The 14,783-nt window shown below is 26.4% G+C and overlaps 2 long non-coding RNA genes and 2 pseudogenes across 3 annotated transcripts in view; all 4 read left to right on the top strand.

The window, feature by feature from the left end:
* The window catches only part of LOC149884250 (uncharacterized), a 124,810-nt gene extending 112,389 nt beyond the window's left edge, over nt 1–12,421 (top strand). Inside the window, exons 1-4 of one of the 2 annotated variants that reach the window (XR_016456049.1) lie at nt 8,219–8,308; nt 10,114–10,163; nt 10,764–10,817; nt 12,191–12,421. This is a non-coding gene — a long non-coding RNA (uncharacterized LOC149884250). Of the gene's footprint in view, nt 1–8,218; nt 8,309–9,251; nt 10,164–10,763; nt 10,818–12,190 lie in introns of those variants that run through there. The other variant, XR_016456048.1, reaches the window with a different exon arrangement.
* LOC149884253 (uncharacterized) lies at nt 694–3,946 on the top strand (annotated as a pseudogene).
* Nucleotides 3,094–7,507, top strand: LOC149884252 (uncharacterized). The gene is made up of 4 exons (XR_016456047.1): nt 3,094–3,370; nt 4,935–5,632; nt 5,814–5,936; nt 6,111–7,507. It is a non-coding gene; the product is annotated as an uncharacterized LOC149884252 (long non-coding RNA).
* Nucleotides 7,977–8,580, top strand: LOC149884251 (N-glycosylase/DNA lyase-like; annotated as a pseudogene).
* Nucleotides 12,422–14,783: the final 2,362 nt, after the last annotated feature.

Below are 14,783 nucleotides of genomic sequence, written 5' to 3'. Positions count from 1 at the left end.
TCAGACTATTTTTTTTCTTTTTAGTAAATTTGAAATATATAGAGCCAAAAGATTATCATCAAAATAAATATACACTTTTATTTAAATTAAAAATGCTCTATTTTAGTTAAATAAAAATCTCACATTTTTCAGATTTCTTTGAAAATAATACCAAATTTTTTTAATTCTGTTAACTACAAAATACAAAATAAAAGTTTTATGAAACAATTATTTATACTTTTGAAATAAAAAGTTATTGCAATTTAAAGAAAAGTTGTGAGGGGTTTATTACCATTTCTTTTGTTGTTTTGAGTCACTGTGCGCTGGGGGAAGAAAGAGAAGAGTTAATAAAAAAAACGTAGCAAACTATAATAAAAAAATTTTTAAAAAAATCACTGACCCCAAAACCTCATGTAAATCTCTGCGTTTCTAAACAAATTCAGACCCTTAAAAATAAAGTGGCCTCAAACCACCAGAAAACCAATGGCGAACTCGAAAATTTATTCCTAAACTGAAAGGTAACCGGTACCTAACCGGTACATTTATACCACTGACGCAGAATGGTGAGCTAATAATTTGAGGTAAACGCAAGAAAGTATCACTCAGAATACGATCAAGGTCAGGTTACCCGCAATACATAATTATGCGTAAATAATTATTATTAAGTTATGCGAAATATTTAATTTTAAATTTTAATTTTTTAAAACGCGCTTTAATTTAAAATATTTTACAGGCTTCTAAGCTAAGAGAAAATAAAAGGTTTTGATGTTAAAAAAAAGAAATTTTGAAATGGAAAAGGAAATGACAAGGTATATGTTAATTTAAAAGCTTAAATTTTTATAGTTTTAATGTTTTTAAATTTTTATCAATCTAGAAAATATATAAGTTATTATTTAATTTTTTTAAATTAAAAAAAAATTGTTTCATTTAACAAATGAAATAAATTCTAGATTAAGAAAAATTTAAATGAAAAGAAAAACAACAAATGATTTATTGTAATCAAATTTTACTATTATGTTATTAGTTCAGATATTTCAGATTGTGATGACACAGACATACCAAATGGTGAGGCAGATGATGTTTTAAGTTTGCAAGGTGTTTTGGTTAACTTATCACTTACCTGAATTTTTAATTTTTGCTAATCTAAAAAGTCAGTAAACTATGTAAATTAAATTTTCAGATAGCGAAACGACTTGTATTTATAATACTGTTAAAGAAGCTGAGCGCTGTGTTCTATCTGTTTATGACCATACAAAAGTTTCAAGTTTGCATGATTTTTAGATATTTTTTGCTTTACTATGTTTTTCCATTTATTTTGAAATAATTAGATCTTTACATTTCAGATAAAATTGACACCTACATATGTAATTCGGTTGAGAAAGCTAATTGATGTCTTCATAACTATGAGATATACAATACTATTCGGTTTGCTGCTTTCTCAACTCCAAAAGAATTTGATAGTACAGGTAAAAAATATTGAAACAATGACAACTAAATGATTGTTCAGAGTTACCTCATTAAAGTAGTAGTATGTATTTTAGTGTTTTATTATCTATCTATCTATCTATCTATCTATATATATATATATATATATATATATATATATATATATATATATATATATATATATATATATATATATATATATATATATATATATATATATATATATACAGATAGATAGATATTGTTTCATTTTTAGATATATTTTCCCGCAAGCATCAGGTATTATGGGAAACATCCTCAGAATTTTGTAATACTCCTTACATTGTTTTGTCAGTAAAAAGGTTTGACAGTCATCATGGATTTGATCGGAATTATAATGCTAAGCCAAAGTATATTGAAGTAAAAGAAAATCAAAAAGTAAAAAGCAAGTTTAATTTTGATTGTGAAAATTTGCAATTTCATTCAATAATCTTTTCAAATATTAAATAATAAAAAAGTAAATGTCTTTATTTTTTATTACAGAAGCTTGATCATTGGTACAAATCAAATATGTGATTATTCAAGACAATAAGAAATTTGGATGTCCAGGTAAAGTTAACATGAAAGAGATTATATATTTTACTAATTTAAAGGTATTTTAATGATATTTATAAGTTTTCTTTTCCAGTTACACTTTTTGTATGAAATTTTTTAAAATTATTTTTGTATGATTTTTTATAATTTTTGTTATTTTTGTATGATATTTATTTTAAAGATAGAGATATTGTTCAAATAAAAAGTCTGATCAATTTTGTCATTTTTTTTTTTAGGTTGTCAATCTAACAAATAATTACAAGAGTCTAGTGTCAAAAGATATTAAAAATTCTTTGATAAAATAAAATACTCCAGTATATTCTAGAAAAATTAAAGTTGAAATTGACTACCTAATGTGTCACAGAAATCATCTCCTTGGAAAGGTAATTGTTTTGTGCTTTGATTGAATATTGCAGACTGTATTGATTTTTGTTAAATAAATGAAATTTGATTAATGATTTTAAAATTATAGTCTTCTTTATTCATAACTACTAAAATTATAGATACAGCAATGTGATCCAGAATAACTGAAAATTTGGCCAAACTTTTTTTTACAATAAATAATTATTAAACAATGCTGAAAATTTGGTAAAAATTATTTTTACAATAAATAATTATTAAACAATGCAGAAAATTTTATATATGATGTAAAGGATGTAGAAAAGAAATGTTTTTTTTAAGAATTTTAAGTAGGATAAAATACACTCAGAGGCAGGAGCAAATATATTTTTTTCATGAAAATGTGAAAAATATGAGAAAACAGCACTATAAAAATAATTTATATAGAGTACAACATTTGTTCAGACATGTCTGGAAAAAAATTTCCAAAAAAGAAAATTGAATTTGATATAAAATTGGATTTTTTAAAATGTGTTTCTTACAACTCATATGAATATATATATATATATATATATATATATATATATATATATATATATATATATATATATATATATATATATATATATATATATATATTCAAATTTTTTATGGTAAGGCTTATTTCTACACATGTATTGGTTTGTTTTTTTTTTACTTTTTGCATGCACATAGTTTTAATTTTTTGTTACATGTATGTTTGAGTACACTATTAATGGTAACAAACATAGTTGTAGTAATGTAGATTAGTTACATCATATGTTGTTTAAAACTTCAGAGTGAACTCTCAAAAAATTGATCATCAATTGTCAGCAAAGATTTCTGAATTTGTAAAGCAAGGTGTTTCAAATGTTCGTGAGATTAAGAGACTTTTAAAAATTACTGTGAGTGATATGTTTGGAAAAAAGGATTTACCTCCTTCTAACAACAGAAGATTCTACCCAAGAAATAATGTCATTCGTTCACACATAGGTATTAAAAGTCAAAAGCTCAGGTAATAATTGTTTTAATTTTGAGTTTTGGTTTAATCTATAAAGTTATTCAATGATTAATCAGAGTATACAATAAATAATTAAGAAAAATACTTTTACTATTGGGGCTCTGCAAATCTTTTTTTTTTGACATATGATGATGTGTATCTCAATATTTATTGAAGAGCATATAAATTAAGATAAAAGTTTTTAATTTAAAAAAAAAGATGCGTCCAAGTTTTCTTTTTAGTTTAGTTTATCTTAATTTATATATTTACACATATATATGTATATATATATATATATATATATATATATATATATATATATATATATATATATATATATATATAACAACAGCTCATCACTTCTATGACTACTTTTTGGATGAAAATGTATTTTCACAGAAGCATCAGTCTTCCACTCGCTTATTTTGTTTTTTAAACAATCTTGATCAATGCTTGAGAATCTTAAAAGTTAATAAATTGAAATTTATGATACGAATCAAAACTTATATTCTCAGGGCTCGACAAATCGATGAACATTTAGAGAAAAACAGAGAGAAAAACAGAGAGAAAAATGAGCATAGTGTACATTAACTTCCTTTATTGAAACAATAATATTTGAATCAAAATTTAAAAAACAAACGCAGCATTTCACAGTATCTATTTTTAAGTTTGTTAAATATGTATGTATGTATGTATGTATGTATGTGTATATATATATATATATACATTTAGAGAAAAACAGAGAGAAAAATGAGCATAGTGTACATTAACTTCCTTTATTGAAACAATAATATTTGAATCAAAATTTAAAAAACAAACGCAGCATTTCACAGTATCTATTTTTAAGTTTGTTAAATATGTATGTATGTATGTATGTATGTATGTATGTATGTATGTATGTGTATATATATATATATATACATTTAGAGAAAAACAGAGAGAAAAATGAGCATAGTGTACATTAACTTCCTTTATTGAAACAATAATATTTGAATCAAAATTTAAAAAACAAACGCAGCATTTCACAATATCTATTTTTAAGTTTGTTAAATATGTATGCATGTATGTATGTATGTATGTATGTATGTATGTATGTATGTATGTATGTATGTATGTATGTATGTATGTACATACATACATACATACATACATACATACATACATACATACATGCATACATATTTAACAAACTTAAAAATAGATATTGTGAAATGCTGCGTTTGTTTTTTAAATTTTGATTCAAATATTATTGTTTCAATAAAGGAAGTTAATGTACACTATGCTCATTTTTCTCTCTGTTTTTCTCTCTGTTTTTCTCTAAATGTTCATCGATTTGTCGAGCCCTGAGAATATAAGTTTTGATTCGTATCATAAATTTCAATTTATTAACTTTTAAGATTCTCAAGCATTGATCAAGATTGTTTAAAAAACAAAATAAGCGAGTGGAAGACTGATGCTTCTGTGAAAATACATTTTCATCCAAAAAGTAGTCATAGAAGTGATGAGCTGTTGTTTGTATATCAAGCTGATTGGCAAAAAAAACTTCTAAATAGATATGGTAATGAAATGGTGTTTTTAGATGCAACATACAAAACTACTCAATATTCGTTGCCATTGTTTTTCTTAGTGGTAAAAACTAGAGCATCCCGCCATCAGAAATTGCGTAAGTGCGTAAATTCCGATGTGAGAAATAGTTTATAAAGGTGACTCCTATGTTGTCAGACATTGTTATCAACTGAGTGCAAAAAATGATAACTGGTGTTTCTGGTCTGCAAGATCCAATTTTGGGCCAAAATTTGTCATTTTGTGTGGTAAAGGAATCCTTTGTACAGATATTACATGATGGTGATTTACATAGGCTGACAATTAGCACTTTTGGCTGTTCTGAAGGTGAGGTATGTCTTTTAGACAGTATGTTTAAAGGAAAAATAAAAAGTTATGTTGTCAGGCATTTTGTACAATAATGCAGTGTGCCAAAGATAACTTGACAGTATGAGTTTTAACAGTGCAACAACAAACAAATAATGTAGATTGTAGTTTGTTTGAATTGGCATTTGCACAGCATATTGCTTCTACTGGCTCAAATCCGTGCTATGTTTCATTTAAAATTAATGAAATAAGAAACCATTTATTTCAAAGTATTCTAGAAAACCACTGAAATGATTTTCCAGAGACTGAAAATTTGGCAAGGTTTTGTAAAGAAAAAGAATTTAAGTTTACTCTTTATTGCATATGCTGGTAAATTTGGATGGCTTCAGATAAATTTATCAAAGTTAAGTAAGTGAAGTAGTAATAAAATTTTATTTCAGCTTTTCAATTTTATATATATATATATATATATATATATATATATATATATATATATATATATATATATATATATATATATATATATATATATATTATTGTGCTACTTCTGTTCAGATTTTATTTGTACACTAAGTATTAATCTATTTAGACATGGTGCAATGTAGAAAATGTGAACGTTGGTTTCACCGTGATTGTGAACGTATACGTCAATATGTTTTGGAATGTGAGAGTGTTGAATGGTATTGTTGCCGATGCACAATAACTTTACAATGTAGTATTTTAACTTGAATAGTTCTTTAATATTTATAAACCTTTTTTATTTAGTTTAAAGGAGTTTATAATTTGAGTAATTAAATTCAGAGTCGTTAAAATTGTGAAATTATAAAATATACTTTAAAAGTTTAGAGTCTACAATATTTAAGTTAATATATTTTTATTTTCTTAGAAAAATCTCATGGCTAGATATCATGTGACAAGATAACCAGGTGTTTAAAGCAGCATTTGAAAAAGACAAAACAGTGTTTAAATATAGTTTCAAAAAACATATATGATACTTTTTGGATCTTAATCACCTGCTACAACAAGACAAAAGCTTTTATAACAGTTGCACAGTGAATGGTCTAATGTGTTAATTCCGTATGATCCATTAGTTAGGCAATGTGAACACACAGCCTAAAGGTTGCTTTTGTTGTGTTTTTTTTTTTTACTTTTTTATAATAGTTCTGGTTTAATTCGCTTAATTATTTTGCTTGAAGTTGCTTACAAGTCTTATTGGTCTCAATCAACACGTTTTACCACGCAACCAGAGAAACATTCAAATTCAAACTAGAAATGGGTTTTGCAATAACCAGACATGTCTGTAATGTGTAAACAGCTGCTCCTGTAGAGTTTGTGCCGTCATGAATCTAGATATCACTAAGTTGATAACGAAGAGATTTCAAAGCATCAATAACGTTCCTATTATTGTGCCGTTTTTATGGACAGGGCGAATGAGTAAACTACAGTCGTACAATAGTAGGGTCATTTCTTACATCAATTTCACAAAGGGGGGGTCGCATTCTGAGTGATACTTTCTTTTGCTTACCAATATTTGAAAAAAGATTTGTGTGTTGAATACACTAATCAAAATTTAATTGGAAATGTAAAATCAATATGTAATTGTCCTGCAAGAATCTTAATAAGTTCTTTTGAAATTTTCAAATTATCATTAAAATTTATAAAACCTAGGTTAGTAAAATATTAGAAATGTATATATTATAGAGATGTGAGAATATCCGTATTTTGCCGTAAAAAAAGTGTTCTAAAAATTGGTCCGCATTTTTTTGATTTAGCAAAAAGTTGAATTAGGCCAAACCAGGCTACACCTCTTTTTTGGAGGCTACACATTATGGATGCTGAGGAAATGATGGGAATGTTTAGTGCAGCACAGAAATTTGCACCTAATGTAACTCTTTGTTGCCTATCATCAAGACTGTGTGCCAGAAAAGACAATGTCATCAACTATTTAAACGGTCTTCCAAAACATGTTAAAGAGTCTGTGATGGAGTGGGCCATAAATTTTGCAACAAAAAAAAGAGAGATTAATTGATTAAAGATGTCTGAAGTGGATAAGGAGATGACACACAGAGCGGAGCAAAAAAGGCAAAAAAAAGATACAAAAGAAAGGAAAAAAATAGAAAAAAAATTAAAAATATTAGATATAAGTATTGAAACTTTTGGAAACGAGTTTCCAGACATTAGTGAAGCAAATTTTAATGATATTTTGGATGTCATGTCTGGAACTGCCATAGGCAGAAATATATGCCATATTTGGTATGAAGATGAAAAAAAGGTTATATACAATGGGAAAATTGAAAAAATTAAGAAAAAGATACAGGATACATATGTTGTTGCTTATTGGAACAAGGAAGAAGATTATAACGATGCAATAGACTATGATATTCCAAAAGTTCAACTTGCTTGTGACATTATAGTTGGTGATCTCATGATGGCATGAACATCTTTAAACAGAACACTTTTATCCATAAAATTTTAAAGTAATAAAGTGTTAAGTTTTTTTTATTATTTTGTTTTTACATGTAAAACTTTATATTTAGTTTTAAATTTTTTAACTATATATTCAGTTTTTTATTTATAACTAAATATTTGTTTAATATACTCTTATCTTTATTTTGATATATAGTTTTTTAGTTAAAAGACAAATTTTGTTAAATGATAAACATATATCTTCTAAAATTTTAGTAAATTTTAGAAGATATATGTTTATCATTTAACAACTGAAAATATTTTTTAAAAAGAAGTAAAGTACAGTATGTGGAATGTTTTGCGCTGTTCTGAAAAAGAAGTTAACTTGAAACTTATTTTAACTGGTGGTCAATCTTTTCGCTGGAAAACAAATCCTAATGATTCAAATATTTGGTTTACAGTCCTTAATAAAAAAAGTATGGTATTTAGAGCAAAAAAGTGATGGAATTTACTATAAAACTGTATACTCAAAAAATATATCAAATCTTGCTGAAAGGACATTAAATGATGAAGTTGATGACAAATATTTTTTACATGATTACTTCCAACTTGGTATAGATGTTTCTAAACTGTATGAACAATGGTGTATAGTTGATAAAAATGTGAAAACATATGATTGTAAGTTCTATGGAATTCATGTACTCAAACAAGACCCTATTGAAAATCTCTTTAGTTTTATATGTTCCCAAAATAATAACATTACTAGAATATCAAAATTGGTTGAAAATTTATGCACTTCTTTTGGTGAAAAAATAAATTGTGGCAACAAAAATTTTTATTGTTTTCCAAAAGTTCAAACTTTAGCTGAGAATGTGGTATATGATATTGATATGCAATCTGCCACATATGTGGCAGATTGCATATCAATATCATATACCACAGATGAATAAATGTAAAACTCTTACAAACAAAACATACAAATATATAGGTATAATTTATAAGTTTGAAACAGTTTTATTTGATTGTAAGCATACTTTACATGCATGTAAACTTACAAAAGTAATAAGAAAACTTGGATATAAAAAAATTATAATTGAAAAAAAATATTTTGTTCTTTGAACGCTCGAAAGGAATTAACATAGTATTGTGAAACTAATGATTTACAAATTTTCATAAGGATATAAATCAAAAAAAAGATTTGTTAATTCAAATCTGAATAACTGTGCAAAATTATGTGAATTTCAATTAGAAAACTGAATAAGTTTACAAAATCATATGATTTTAAAATTGAATCTCTTTTCTTTCTTAGGTTTACATTATTATGATAATTTAAACCAAAGTTTCAGCATTTTTAGGAAAGGAATTGCAAATAGTTTTCAACAGGTGAAATGATAGGTTTTAGATATTCTACACAAAAACATACAGACTTTGAGCATTCTTTTTACATGGAATTAGTTGGATTTATATGTCAGTTTTAGTATGTATGTATGTATGTATGTATGTATGTATGTATGTATGTATGTATGTATGTATGTATGTATGTATGTATGTATGTATGTATGCATGCATGTATGCATGCATGTATGCATGCATGCATGTATGTATGTATGTATGTATGTAGGTATGTATGTATGTAGGTATGTATGTATGCATGCATGCATGCATATATGTATGTATGTATGTATGTATGTATGTATGCATGCATGCATGCATGCATGCATGCATGCATGCATGTATGTATGTATGTATGTATGTATGTATGTAGGTAGGTAGGTATGTATGTATGTAGGTATGTATGTATGTATGTATGTATGCATCCATGTATGTATGCATGCATGTATGTATATATGTATGTATGTATGTATGCATGCATGTATGTATATATGTATGTATGTATGTATGCATGCATGCATGTATGTATGTATATATGTATGTATATATGTATGTATGTATGTATGCATGCATGCATCATGTATGTATGTATATATGTATGTATGTATATATGTATGTATGTATGTATGTATATATGTATGTATGTATGCATGCATGCATGCATGTATGTATGTATGTATGCATGCATGCATGTATGTATGTATGTATGTATGTATATATGTATATATGTATGTATGTATGTATGTAGGTAGGTATGTATGTATGTATGTATATATGTATGTATATATGTATGTATGTATGTATGTATGTATGTATGTATGTATGTATGTATGTATGTATGTATGTATGTATGTAAAATGTCTCAGACTGCAAGTTTTTATGCAAATCTTTTAGCAGAAATTTGTAATAAGATTAATTTACATGGCAAATTCATTGACCAATATACACAAAATATATATATTTATAAGTATATATTTATAAGTATATATTTATAACTATATATTGATAGAAAAGCTTACGTTTTACCTAACACTGAACTAAATACTTTATTCTTAACTTTAATATCTTGTGCAATCAAAATTGATTTTTAGGAAATTTCTTTTGAGAACTTTATGGAGATTATGCTGGATGGGCTCATTCAGTAAGTATAGCATTCATGTTTCACTCTTTGTTATGTGTGCAGTAAGAAATAATGGGACTTTATCAGATTTTTAAGTATTTAAACAGGTTGGAATTTCATAACATTTACATTACCTGGATTTTTCAAGTTTTTTTTGTTAAAAAGTTGGAACATAAACAATCTATTTTTAGAAAAAAATTAAGTGCATTACTCATAAAAACAATGTGCTAAATCTGCAAAACCAAACTTTAAGATATTATTCCTTGTAAAGATGTTTTTTAAATTATTGTAGCTTCCCCTAATCTTTGAAGAAGAAAAAAAGAATTTTTTTGGCTAAAAACATTTGTTCTTTGGTTAGTAAACAATTAAAAAGTTGTTTAGTAAACAATAAAACGTTTTTGATATGTTAAAATTACAAATTGTTTGATGACATAATATTGTATCAAATTGTAGTGTTGATTAAGTTGTAGATTATTCAATGGCATATCATAAAATTAAAAATTGTCTCAATAAATTGGTGGTATTGAACCTACTACTTTTTTTTTAAAGTTTTTTTTTATTGTTTGTTGATGTATTATTGTTAGGAAATCTAACAATAATAGATTATTCTTTTTTGTTTAGGTTTTATTTATATCAGATTTGAAAAGAAACAAAAAATCTGCCAGCCAACTCAAAGTAAGTGATATTACTACTGTAAGTGATGTAACTGGATTAGATAAATTTTAGTGCATGTTAAACATGGGTTAAATGTGGATAAAAATGTAACAATCCTTTAGGGAGAACAATCCTTCTTTTGTAAGTTCTGTCCTCAAAAAGTTTAAGCATAATAACATTGTGTGTGTATATATTGTTGCAATCAAAGGTTTCTTTTATTTTACAATTTTTAATTTTTTCATCATATATAATAAAAGAAACCTTTTTAAATATAGCAATGTAGTTTGCTTAAATAATTAACTCAGCTACAAAAAATCTTATTTAAAGTTAAAATATGAAAATGAAAGTCAAAACCAGAAAATTGCAATTTGTACTCAAAGTGATTCAATTCTGAAAATGTTTTAGTAAACAAAAAAAACTAAGGAAAGAAAGGTTTTTTGTTTGGTAACAAAAGGCATTCTGTTAAAGGTGAACATTTTAATGGCCCTTTACCTAATGGATTTGAACATGCAAAACAATTTTAAAAAGTTCAGTTAGAGGAATGGTTTTTTTCAACATCAAATAGTGATAACTGTTTTATTACAAATGATGGTGTACCGTGTCTCATTCATAATATACTACTTATGAATAATAGTATTACATTTGTTTGTGAAAAATTCCTAACTGTTTATGAAAGTTTTATGTTTCCAATTTCATCAACAAAATTAGGAATTTGTAAAGTGTCTAGAAACAGTTTGTCTAAATTGCAACTTTTATCTGTTTCAATGGTTTTCAAAAAATGTCTTTGTCTCCCTACTAAAGTTGATTCATCAGATTATTTTATTTGTACCTCTGTTGCATTAAACTTTTATTTTTTAATTAATTTTTTTTTTTAACTACATTTTTAAAAAATGTTATAGTTGCATTTATATTTTTATTTTATACTTTTTATTTTTAATACTTGATTATAGTTATTTTTTCATAATTCATGTCTTAATAAGATAAAATGTAAAATGATTTCTGGAAAAAAAATTTAAACTTTAGTCGAAATTTATTTTTATTTATTTTATTTATTTCAATTTATTTTTAAAGTGTATATATATATATATATATATATATATATATATATATATATATATATATATACACACACACACACACACATAAAAGTCTAAAAAAAAATAAAAAAAACAAACTATTTTGTAACAAGTATTTTATAAATTATTTGTTTCATTTTTTTTTTAACTTTTTTAACTAGTCTTATGTAACTAAGTGATAAATTTTTTTACTGTCCTGATACCAAGCAACAAAATATACTTTCAATAAAAATGAGTTAAATATTTTTTTAACAGTAATTACTATTAATTACTACCTTAAGTAGTAAAATGAGGATTTAATTTTCTTTTTCTTTTCAGGTGTTGTTGAGAAGAACAAGTTATTGAGTGACGTCACTGCTTCAAGTGTTAAACAACTTGTAAAGGTTTGGCTTAGGCAGTCCTGCGACCGCGAAGGAGGCAGAAATGATCCAGAACGAGGGAGTAAACGATCACTCCAAAAAATTTAATCCGAGACAATTAATTGTTATAACTTATAATGAAAATTGTATAGCAACGGTTTATTTCAATGAAATATTTTCTCAAATATTTAATTTAAATCGGGCTAAACAAGCACACCATTGAACACTTTATTGACCTGTTTCTTTTTATTGAATCAGGTTTTGTTTAGGCCGTAATGTGATTCAAGTAAAATAAAACCACAATTTTAGTAATGCTATAACGTTTTTTGAATATTGGGTCAACATATTTTAGACATCCTTAACGTATTATTATAACATTGGCTAAACGTTTTTAGCGTTAGCCAATGAGCATTGGTCAAACCTTGTGCCAACGATCACTACGATATTGGCCCAACGTATTATTCCAACATTGTGCCAATGTAAAATCAAATTACTGTCTTTGTTGCCATTTCCATAATTGTCCAAATAAACCGCTTAGCGTACGGTACGTTGGCTTAAATCTTATGCGCGCAAGATCAGCGACATAATAAGTACGTATAACAAACCTGTCTTTCAATCGCCCAAAGGTTTTGTAAGTTTACGTACAATTACGATATATGAGTCAATTTCTCTTAAAACGGTTTTGTCGCAACTAATGTTGCATGAAAATAAAGTTTGGACTATATAAAATTTTAACAAGTATGTTAAATTTTATCATTAGGGATGTACAAAATAGATTTGGTTGTGCACGAATCTGCTTTTTAAATATTTTTGGATATCATCAAGTAATTAGGCCCAATCATTTTTTCCACTCCGTTACCGTAACATAAATGTAACTACATCTGTGAATTATTATTATTTTTGTAAAAAATTCTTTTTTTATACTGGGTACTATAACTACAGCCTACATGTTAACTATATTAGCCAAATTTAATGACATAAAAAATTTAATTTATGTGACAATGTCTGCTCCGTTACTGACATTTGCTAATTATTTATTATTTAAAAACAAAACAGTGTAAGTTAAATTTTAAATTAAAGGGAAAATCTTAGTATACAAATAAATTCAGTACATTGTCTTTTTAAAAAAGGTAAAGCGTCTTTAAAAAAAGAAACTAACTCGACAAAAATCTTTTTCGGATTTAAATTGTACAAATACTGTCCGCTCCGTTACTGGATCATTACCATACATCGTTAATGTTAAGAAAATCGTGGTCTCTCACAACATCATTTGCTTCAATCAACAAGGTATTCAAATTTTCATCGAAATTAACCAGATCAATGATATTCTTGCTTAAATATTGAAATTGGTAATCATTGACAGCAATTGGATTGGCCGAAGTAATACTTTCATCACTGTTAAAATTCTCCAATATTAAAAAGAAACTCATGGAAGTACTTAAAATAAATTTAACTATTTTAGAAACAAATAAATTATGTTTTTGAAAAACATATATCGCTTTAAATTGTAGCATGTGCAAACTGTAGCCCTCTTACAGAAGCAACTTAAATCTCGATACAAAACATTAAATTTTCTGTCTGTGTGCAGCTGATGCAATTTCATAGTGCCTGTAATAGCCTTTAATGTTTTGGAACATTTTGAGTCAATAAAAGTAATTTTGGATCCCTCAATATAGTAAAACTTTATTAATAAATGTCCATTGTTGAGAAAATTTTATAAACTTTCTGCATCTGGAAGGTCACAACCCATATTACGCAATTGATCAGCCTGACGTTTCACAGATCCTCCTATAGCTTCTGGTGCTCCCTTGCCATGCCCACTTTCAAAAAAATTCCAACTGGCTAAATTAAGTTTTAATTTGTATATCAATGTAGAGAATAAGAAGAAGTTTTGCTTATTCCTATATTGTGTGGTTGGTCCATCAGAAAAAAATGAAGATCTGTAATTTGTGGGTTATCTATTTTGAGTTCAATAAGCACGGGTTCCAGATGTGACCATATAGAAGGAGGATCGTGCCTCAAAGAGTCGGGTATAGTTGTAAATGACTGATGTCCATCCATTTTATATAAATTACTCCTGTATGCAATGTAGCTTGTTTGCTACTTGCTCCAAAATGTAAAGATTGGATTGCAGCAAAACTCTTGCACACATAGTTCTCAGAAAAATCTATATGTATAACAGCTTCGTTCACATTTACTGTTTCTTTTAATTGTTTTTACATTCTGAACTGGTGTCTTATTATAAAAACATGCTTGCATAGCTCGTTTCGAATTGATTCACAGAATTTTAATTTAGGATTTTTAAGTGTTCTACGCTTCACACTTTTCCTGATAACATTTGTTGTTTTCTTTTCTCCCATCTTTTCATATTCCTGTTTTTCTTTTTCCCACTGGAACCAAACTATAATACTTTCATCTTTTAGCAATCCTTTTGTTTGAAATTGAACACGAGACTTAAAACAAATGTTACATTCTCTGAACATGCATTCTCTTCTATCAGTACTACAACAAACTTGTTTCACTACTTATTCAATATTTTTTTCTTTCAAAAC

Source organism: Hydra viridissima, unplaced genomic scaffold (assembly GCF_058129835.1).
Source record: "Hydra viridissima isolate aposymbiotic clone 2 unplaced genomic scaffold, HvirCarnegie_v1 scaffold_9, whole genome shotgun sequence".
Classification (NCBI taxonomy): Eukaryota; Metazoa; Cnidaria; class Hydrozoa; order Anthoathecata; family Hydridae; genus Hydra; species Hydra viridissima.
The sequence above is the reverse complement of the archived record's forward strand: the minus strand, read 5'-3'. Positions and strand labels throughout refer to the sequence as shown.